The following is an 8,634-nucleotide window of genomic DNA, read 5'->3' as shown; positions in this document are numbered from 1 at the left end:
GTCGCTAGCTGTTGGGAGACGCCCTTAGATCGTGACCTGTACAAAGCTGGCGCTTCTCCACCTCCACCGTTCTGGCAACCTGCCAAAGCCCCATTTTGATGTTCGTAAACAAAACCACAACGGACGCCCACGGTCCGGCAACCAAAACAAGTTCATCGATCCCCTCACAAAAAAAAGTTCATTGATGGTGTTCGACGTACATTTTTTATCTGAAATTTTATTTCCTATGTTTCACGGAAATAAACTCTAAATCTCCCTCAGCTAGTATGCGCACAGCGCAGGGGTATCTGCACTGAAACAAGGTCAACATAAGCTCTTTTCGGCAGGATTTATTACTGTTGCGGCTGATTTGTAGAGCTGATTTATTGTGACAGAAAATATTGTTCCATGGCTGAAAAAGTAGGGCTGATTGTTGCTTATAAGCTCAAGCGAACAGAGCCATAATCGCTCCCAGGCCCTCACGTCGCCTCTACGGGGTGGCTCGGGCGTCGTCATCTCCGCCCAGCACCAAACCCTCCCGTGTGCTACCTTTGCCCGGCTGCCACCAGAGCCGGATGCCCGCAAACCGGCCTAAGGCAAGGACGATAGCGTCTAGGCCATCTCCTCTTCTTCCCCACACCCTCTCCTCTCTCTCTCTCTCTCTCTCTCTCTCTCTCTCTCTCTCTCTCTCTCTCTCTCCCGGAGGCCAGAGGTGCTCTGATTGGGACAATGGTTGTCGGCGGCTTCTCGGCTGGGGTGCGCAGATCCGGCGTCCTCTAGGCCGGATCTGCCGCCCCGCACTTGTAGCATCGCGTCCGGTCGGGCAAGCGCCCGGCGATAGCGGCGGTGGCGCCTTCCTCGGTGGCGGTGTTGGCCCCTTCCCCTGCCTAGGCCGCTGGATCCGGCTCGTCGTGGCCGGGAGGTGCGGCGGTCGGCGGTGGCTGTGGTGAGGACGACCAAAGCTTGTGCAGGCGCGGAGGGCGGCTACAGGGCCCTCTTCTTCTCCTCCTCCGCCCGCCCCTTCCCTCACAAGCGATGGTGGCCGACAGCGGCCGAGATAGGCTGCCCGCGACATGCGGCCTAGGTGCTGCCAGGGTGGTGGCCAGCCTACCCACGGCGGTCTACGACTGAATGCGGGTATGGGGCGGCGCCCATAATTGTGGGGGCATGTGCCCTCATGGCTGCTGGCGGCGTAGGTCGGCAACACTGCAGTGGGTGCGTGCTAGTGTCGGTGGTGGTGGTCAGCGATAGGCCTCAATGTGCAGTGGTGTTAAGCGAGCGGTGGTGGAGTCAGGTCTGACTCTTCGAGTTGCCCGGATGAAGGGGGTGGCGGCCGATGCAGTTGTGCGGCTGCTATGAGCAGCTGGCGCAGTTGATGCTCATGAAGGGGCTTCTATGGGTGTCGGGACAACGGCAAGGGCGGAGTTAGTGGGCATGGGGTTCGGCTTCTTTGCTCGACGTTCGTGCTAGAGGGTTCCTTGGGTGAAAGCCTTGGTGACGGTGACACTGGTGGGTGCCGCTTTCCCTATTGGGGGCATCATGTCTTCCCCTCTGCACTATCATCCATAGGAATGGCGATGGGGCGGATTTGGATCGGTTGGAGTCTCTATACACCCGAACCCGAAACCCGAAAAACGTCCCGAACACCGATTCAGTTGATAATCCGTCCTAAAAACCAAACTCGTGGATACCCAAAACCCGAATGGATACCCGAAACCCGAATGGATACCCAAAACCCGCTTTGTATGGCAACATAGTAAGAGCAATAAGGACTTTCCCTAAACATATGTATGATATATATACACATATTCACATGTATAAACAAGAGGCAACAAATAATAAATATTTTCATGAGTCAACTTAGAATAAATTTAATAATCTAAGTAAACAAGTTATTATTAGCATATTATAAAACATGAGTTTTAATTCTAAATGATTTATTTCGGATATGCATTGGATATCCACGGGTGGAAAACCAAAACTGAAACCAAACCCGATAGGTTTCGGGGGCTCGAACCCGAAAACCGTGGGTGAGAAATCATCCCCGAACCTGAACCCACGGATATCCAACCCAAAACCGCCCCATTGCCATCCTTAATCATCCAAGGGTAAAAACCTAGTCCTTTGTGGATGTGTGACTGTGTCGCCATCGGCGTCGCTCTCTTCCTGAAGGCGTTGCATTTGGATCGTCGTCGCAGCTTCAAAGCCTCCTTCGGTGTTTGCACTTCTCGACGCATGGTGGATGCGTGGATGTGGATTTTGCAACGTGAAGTCAGAGCTGCTGCATCGGGGACGTGACTTGGCAACAATGACACATGGCGAGCCCCCTTCATCGTAGTCTGGGGCTTAGCGGAGGGTCTGCATCCGTTGGGGGCGAGGTGTGGGTTCGTGACTGGAAGTCAGAGCTGCTCTTGTTTGAGCTTGGCAACGATGACCGTTTGTGGCCTCGTGCTTTGGACCCATCGGTAGTGGCTTGTGGGTGCCCTACCATCAGAAGTCAGAGCTGCTGGTTGCTTTGCTTTCATCCTCGGCAATGATGATCCATATCAGTGTGTTGTGTTTGTGCTCAACCACGTCCCGTGGGGTGGTTAGCCACTTGGGTGTTCTGTGAACATCTAGTTTGCTAAGCTTCTTATACACAAATTGTTTCGTCTTAATTGAGCGGCACAGCTCCCGCCATTGTTTCAAATAAAATAGTATGTGCATAGCACACGTTTGGTTCTGAAGCAAATTTGCTGTCTGCCTCGTACTCCTTTTGTACAAAAAAATAAAGTCGTTATGGGATGCGTGTAGGTTAAACTTTCTAAATTTTGACTAAGTTTATAGAAAATGCGCGCAATATTTATATCTTTAAATAAGTTTATTATGAAAATATATTCAATGATCTATCTAATGATACTACTTACAAATTATAAATGTTAATATTATATATATATATATATATATATATATATATATATATATTTGTTGAAGTTAAAAGTATTTAGCTTATCGGGGAGTGAAAATAGCATTTGCACTAGCCCCGAGAAGCGTGCTAGGCCCAGCGAGCTGGTAGTAAGGAAATCTACTAAAAATTTGCGTGCACAAGCCCCAAAATACTACTACTAGCAAATCAACCAAACACACTACTCAACTTCAAATAATCCTTGCTCAGCTAGGCGAGGGAAGTTTTGTAGGAAGAATCAAAAGTGCCCTATGTTTCAAATACAACATTTGAAATGCACTGGGCATTTAGAAAGTTTAGCTCAACATTCCGAATAGGATACCATGTGTGTCAATCTCCACAGCATCTAATCGCTAATGGTTGAGTTCTCAGGATACCATGTGGCTGGTTATCCAATGGTTGTTGGCGTGTTTTGCCCAGTTCCTCCAAACGTGTGCACATGAATGCAGGAATGCCCTGAGTGGACTTCACCAGGCACTTACATAAGCAAGCGGTACGTGAATTGTCAAGTATGTCTGACGCAGGATTGGTTGCCTGGCCCAAGGGAATGATGCTTTGCATGGGCTGCCTTTTTCCTTCGAATTAACAATATTGTGAAGATGATAATAATCTAATTTCAATATTTATTGCATGTCATAAGACTTCACATATGTATTACCCATACCCTACATCCCAAATTATCCATATTCATAGCTAAAACGTCGTTCTTTTCGGGGCAGAGGGAGCATGATTGTACTACGTATGTTATGAATGTCCATAGCAATGCACAGCCAGTCAACTAGTACAGTTAAAGAAGTAAATTTTGTAAGACTCGCCGGATTGACTCGCATTTAAGTCGGTTCGGTGGCAGCACTGCCTTGTCTCCAGTTCCCATAATGCCCTCGACACAGCCTTTAAATCATACGCTCCCTCCACTCTCTTCTCAGCTACACACACACACTCTATAACACGCCCGCGTGCAGTGGCAAAAAACCATACAGGCTAAGGCTATACGCACGCATACTACACAGTGGCACTGGCACGATGAACAGGCCACTGCATGTCAAGTTCCTAAAGACCATGTACGGGCTCCTCGTCAACAACTTCCTCGTCATCGTCGCCTTGGCTGCCGCCGCCGCCGTGGTCCCGAGGACGAGCCCTGAGGAGGTGCTCGCGCTGGCGCGGGAGATCCGGCCTGTCCACTGCCTGCTGGCCCTGCTCCTGGCCGCCGCCGTCGCCAAGCTGCGGCGCATGGGCCGGCCCAAGGACGTGTACCTCGTGGAGTACGGCTGCTTCCGGCCCAAGCCCTGGTTCCGGGCGCCCTTCGCGACGTGCCTGGAGCACGCGCACCTGATGCCGTACCTGGTGGACGAGGAGAGCGTCAGCTTCGCCATCCGCCTGCTGGAACGCTCCGGGCTCGGCGAGGAGACGTGCGTGCCGGAGGCGTACCACTACATGCCGCCAGACCGCAGCCTCGAGGCCTCCCGCGACGAGACGGAGCTGGTCATCTTCTCCGCCGTGGACGAGGTGTTTGCCAGGACGAGCGTCAAGCCCGAGGAGATCGACGTGCTCATCGTTAACTGCAGCATCTTCACGCCCACGCCGGTGTTCACCGACATGGTCGTCAACAGGTACAAGCTGCGTGCCGACGTGCAGAACGTCAACCTGTCCGGGATGGGGTGCAGCGCGGGGCTGGTCTCCGTCGGCCTCGCCAAGAACCTCCTGCAGACGGCACGGCCGGGCACGCACGTCCTCATCGTCTCCACGGAGATCCTCTCGTCGCAGTACTACGTCGGCACGGAGCGCGCGATGCTGCTCCCCAACTGCCTCTTCCGCATGGGCGCCGCGGCCATGATCCTGTCCAACTCCTCGGAGCGCGCGCGGTACAGGCTCACCCGCCTGGTGCGCACCGTGACGGCGGCCCGGGACGCCGACTACCGGTGCGTGTTCCAGGAGGAGGACGACAAGGGCAACACCGGGATCCGTCTCTCCAAGGACCTCGCCACCACCGCCGGCCACGCGCTCAAGAGCAACATCGCCGCCTTCGGACCCCTTGTCCTGCCGGCCTCGGAGCAGCTCCTCGTCGCGCTGTCCTTGCTCAAGCGAAAGCTCCTCAGCGGGCGCGCCAAGGTGAGGCTCTACCGACCGGACTTCCGCACGGCGTTCGAGCACATCTGCATCCATGCAGGCGGCCGCGGGGTGATCGACGAGGTTCAGCATGGCCTCGGCCTCTCCGACCAGGACGTGGAGGCGTCGCGGATGACGCTGCACCGGTTCGGGAACACATCCAGCAGCTCCGTGCTGTACGAACTGGCGTACATCGAGGCCAAGGGGATGATGAAAAAGGGCGACCGGATTTGGATGATCTCCTTCGGCGCCTGGCTTCGACTGCAACAGTGTTGCGTGGGAGTGCGTCAAGCCGCCGGCCGACGCCGACGGGCCGTGGGTCGACTCCATCCACCGCTACCCGGTGCAGCTCCCAGAAATCGTCAAGGACACATCTGATGACTCCTAATAAGCATGCACGCAACTGGCGTTTTCAGGCGTATAGTTGTACGTACCTAGTACACGTATACATATCGATTGAGCCCAAAGCAACGGGACTGTTTGGTGTCAAACCTTCGTACAAGAACCAACCATATATCTGCTGTTAGGATGGGAACAGACAATATTATAGCTGAAAATACTATGTATCTCTTCCATATAATTGCAAATCATGCTACTTCTACTATAAACAAATATTTTCCTATTTTTGTAATAAATAGGAGAGAAAGTACAAGTAGCAGTGCGAACTCCGATCCAAACGGATTTCCATTAAATTGCAATTCCAATGGAACGATTCCAATCATTGCAAAAACAAAACGAATTAAACAAGAATTTCAGTTAACTATAAATGTGAAAATATACCATGATAACCGCAATACTACACTATTTTGAACAAATACTAATTTATCAATCGTAAACCTCCAAAAGATTATTTTTTTTACAGTGCGATCTGCGTACAAGCTATTATACAGTAAGAATTTTGATGGGGATCAAAGTCAGACGCCTGGCTCCTCATCGGACGAATGCGGGAAGACGTTGTGGGAGGTCCTGTGAGATGTCTCCAACAGGAGACCTAGAAGAAGACCTAAACTTAAAATAGGTCTTCAACAGAATATCTGTAGCCTCCTAACATAGTATCTATATAGAAGACCTATTTTAGGGTCTCCTGAGAGGTATAAATCAAATTTGAGCATCATCTCTCATGGAGACCCATTTACAGAAAGAGTTCTCTTTTAGGGTCTTGTTGTTGGAGAAGGACCAAAAATAGATATTGAACCCTTTGCCCATAGTGTTATCCAAATGTGGAATGTGTCTTGTATTTTAAGTAACGGTCGTTTGAAGACGGTCTAAAGTGAGAGTGTTCTAGTGGAGGGTAGCTAATGATTTCCTCCCGGCAAGGCAGGTTCTCTTCAAGAAGTATATCGAACCAGTGGTCTTCTTTGAGGACTGTGGTGATCCTGAGGAGTCTGTCAAACATGTGCTGGTGGACTGCTCGATAGCCCGAATTTTTTGGCTCCAAGTTCGCTTGGGTACAGGGGTGAAAATCCCAGCTCTGAATCCGCTGACTTGGACGACTGATCTTATCTCGATATATGCTCAAAGAGAGATACTGCGCTCATTCTCTGCGGTATGTGGGCTTTGTCGATGATGCGCAACAAGCGAAGACATGGGGAGAAGTCTATCAGTATTCATCAAGCTGTGGTTTGGGCTAGGGACACTGCACTTGATCTGTGGGAAACCAGCCAGTCAATGAGACGTGAGAAGCCGCAGGTTGAGATGAAATGGCAAGCCACCGGACCTGGGCTGGGTTAAAGTGAATACTGATGCCTCCTTTCAACTTAGACGGCATTGTGGGTACTACGCATGCATTATTCGTGATAACCGTGGCGCCTTCAGGGAGGCACAAGCGCGCTGGTACGAGCGGTGGCTGGATGCTTGCACGATGGAGGCGACGGCGTGCAGGGATGCCTTGGTTTTGGCAAAACAGCATGGCAAGCAAAGGGTGGTGTTGGAGACCGACTGCCTCGAGCTGGTAAATCTGTGGAAGAAGAAGCATTCGCAGCGGTCTGTCGTTGATCCAATCTTGAAGGAGACAGAGGATCTTAGTCTTGCCTTTCATGATTTTTTCTTTTCCTATGTTAATCGTGTTTGTAACAAGGTTGCTCATGTTTAGCCTAAGCAAGTCTCGAGCACACAACGTCTGGAAGTGTGGCATGTAATTCCAGTGTCTGTCTCTGACTTGGTGATGTTTGAGGCCCCATTGAATATAATGAAAGGCAAGCATTTCACAAAAAAAAAAGATTACTTTTTACTTACGTATCTCATTTGAAAACCACACCTACATGGAATGTCTAAATCGACCTGCAGTATTTATTACATGGAAAAAAGAGATCCGCGTCGATTTCGCTAGGATACAGCTTGTGTGGTCCACATCTAAAAGAAAACCTAAAGGCTTATCTCGTGTCAAATAATAATAATAGCCACTTAGCTTAGGGTCCAGCGCCAGTCTTCCCTTTTGCCTAGGATGAGGGAAATCGGATTCTTGGCAATCCTCGCTGTAATCCCGTATTTCAGGAAACTACAAGCACTGCCCTGCCATCTGAGGGAATCGCGAAGAATTTTAATAGTGGATAAATAAATTATGTTAGTAGATACGTGATTTGCTGAAGTGGATAGCTTGTATGAATAGATACGTGCAATAATTGCATATGTAAGTGGGCTGCTGATGTGGATGACTTGCATGTCGAGACTAACTTCTAATAAGGTTTAGGATTATAAGATATTCCCTCTGTCCAATAATATAGTGCATTTTAGAAATTTTAGGACAGATTAAGAGAGAACACAAAAGACGTATGTGTCCTCACTTTATTTCCTAATAAGACGCTATCATCAACACGATTAGTGGTGATTGACTCATAAATAGAAAATATTTAATGCAAAATGGGTTTCTATCTTCTAGAATGCCTTATATTTGAGGATAAATTTTGAATGCTAGAATACGCTATATTACAGGATGGAGGGAGTATATAGATATAGATATAGATATAGATATAGATATAGATATAGATATAGATATAGATATAGATATAGATATAGATATAGATATAGATATAGATGACTCATCAACAATAGAGTAATGTCTAATTTACTCCCGAAATTATCGCTTGAATTTAAAAAATGCACCCTTGAACTTGAATACCAGGACAATTTACTCCTTAAATTTCAAAATCGGATAAAATGCCCCTGTTGACGACGAATTGAATCTCGGATCATACACAAGTAAGGGCTAGCACGCCTGAAGTCACACATGACCTAAACATGTAGTGAGTAACTCTGAATCAACATGTACCAATCAGCTGGTTGGTAGAACCGATTTGACGCATGTTCTTCACCTGATAGAGCTCAATAACACCTCCTGAGAAGACCTCATTGGGGAGATGCACGCTGAGGTTGTCCTAGGGTCGACAAGGCCACAAAAAATATCGTCGAATCTCTTCGAGAGACGTGCTGAATTGCAAGGGCTGAAAAAGTTAGGGTAAAAGGAGTAATAGATGTATTGATTGGATGTTGGATCTCTCAATCGATCAGTGATCCTCCAATATATAGAGGAGGATGGTCTTATCCTACTAGGAAAACATGTCCTACATGTTTTTGCAAGTTTTCCATGTCTTGGTCGGTTGGATTCC

The 8,634-nt window shown here is 48.9% G+C and overlaps 1 pseudogene; it reads left to right on the top strand.

Moving 5' to 3' along the window:
* The first annotated feature begins 3,840 nt into the window (after positions 1-3,840).
* Positions 3,841-5,663, top strand: LOC136450008 (3-ketoacyl-CoA synthase 5-like; annotated as a pseudogene).
* Positions 5,664-8,634: the final 2,971 nt, after the last annotated feature.

The sequence above is a fragment of the Miscanthus floridulus genome, chromosome 5 (genome assembly GCF_019320115.1).
Source record: "Miscanthus floridulus cultivar M001 chromosome 5, ASM1932011v1, whole genome shotgun sequence".
Lineage (NCBI taxonomy): Eukaryota > Viridiplantae > Streptophyta > Magnoliopsida > Poales > Poaceae > Miscanthus > Miscanthus floridulus.
This window is presented reverse-complemented; position numbering and strand designations above follow the sequence as displayed.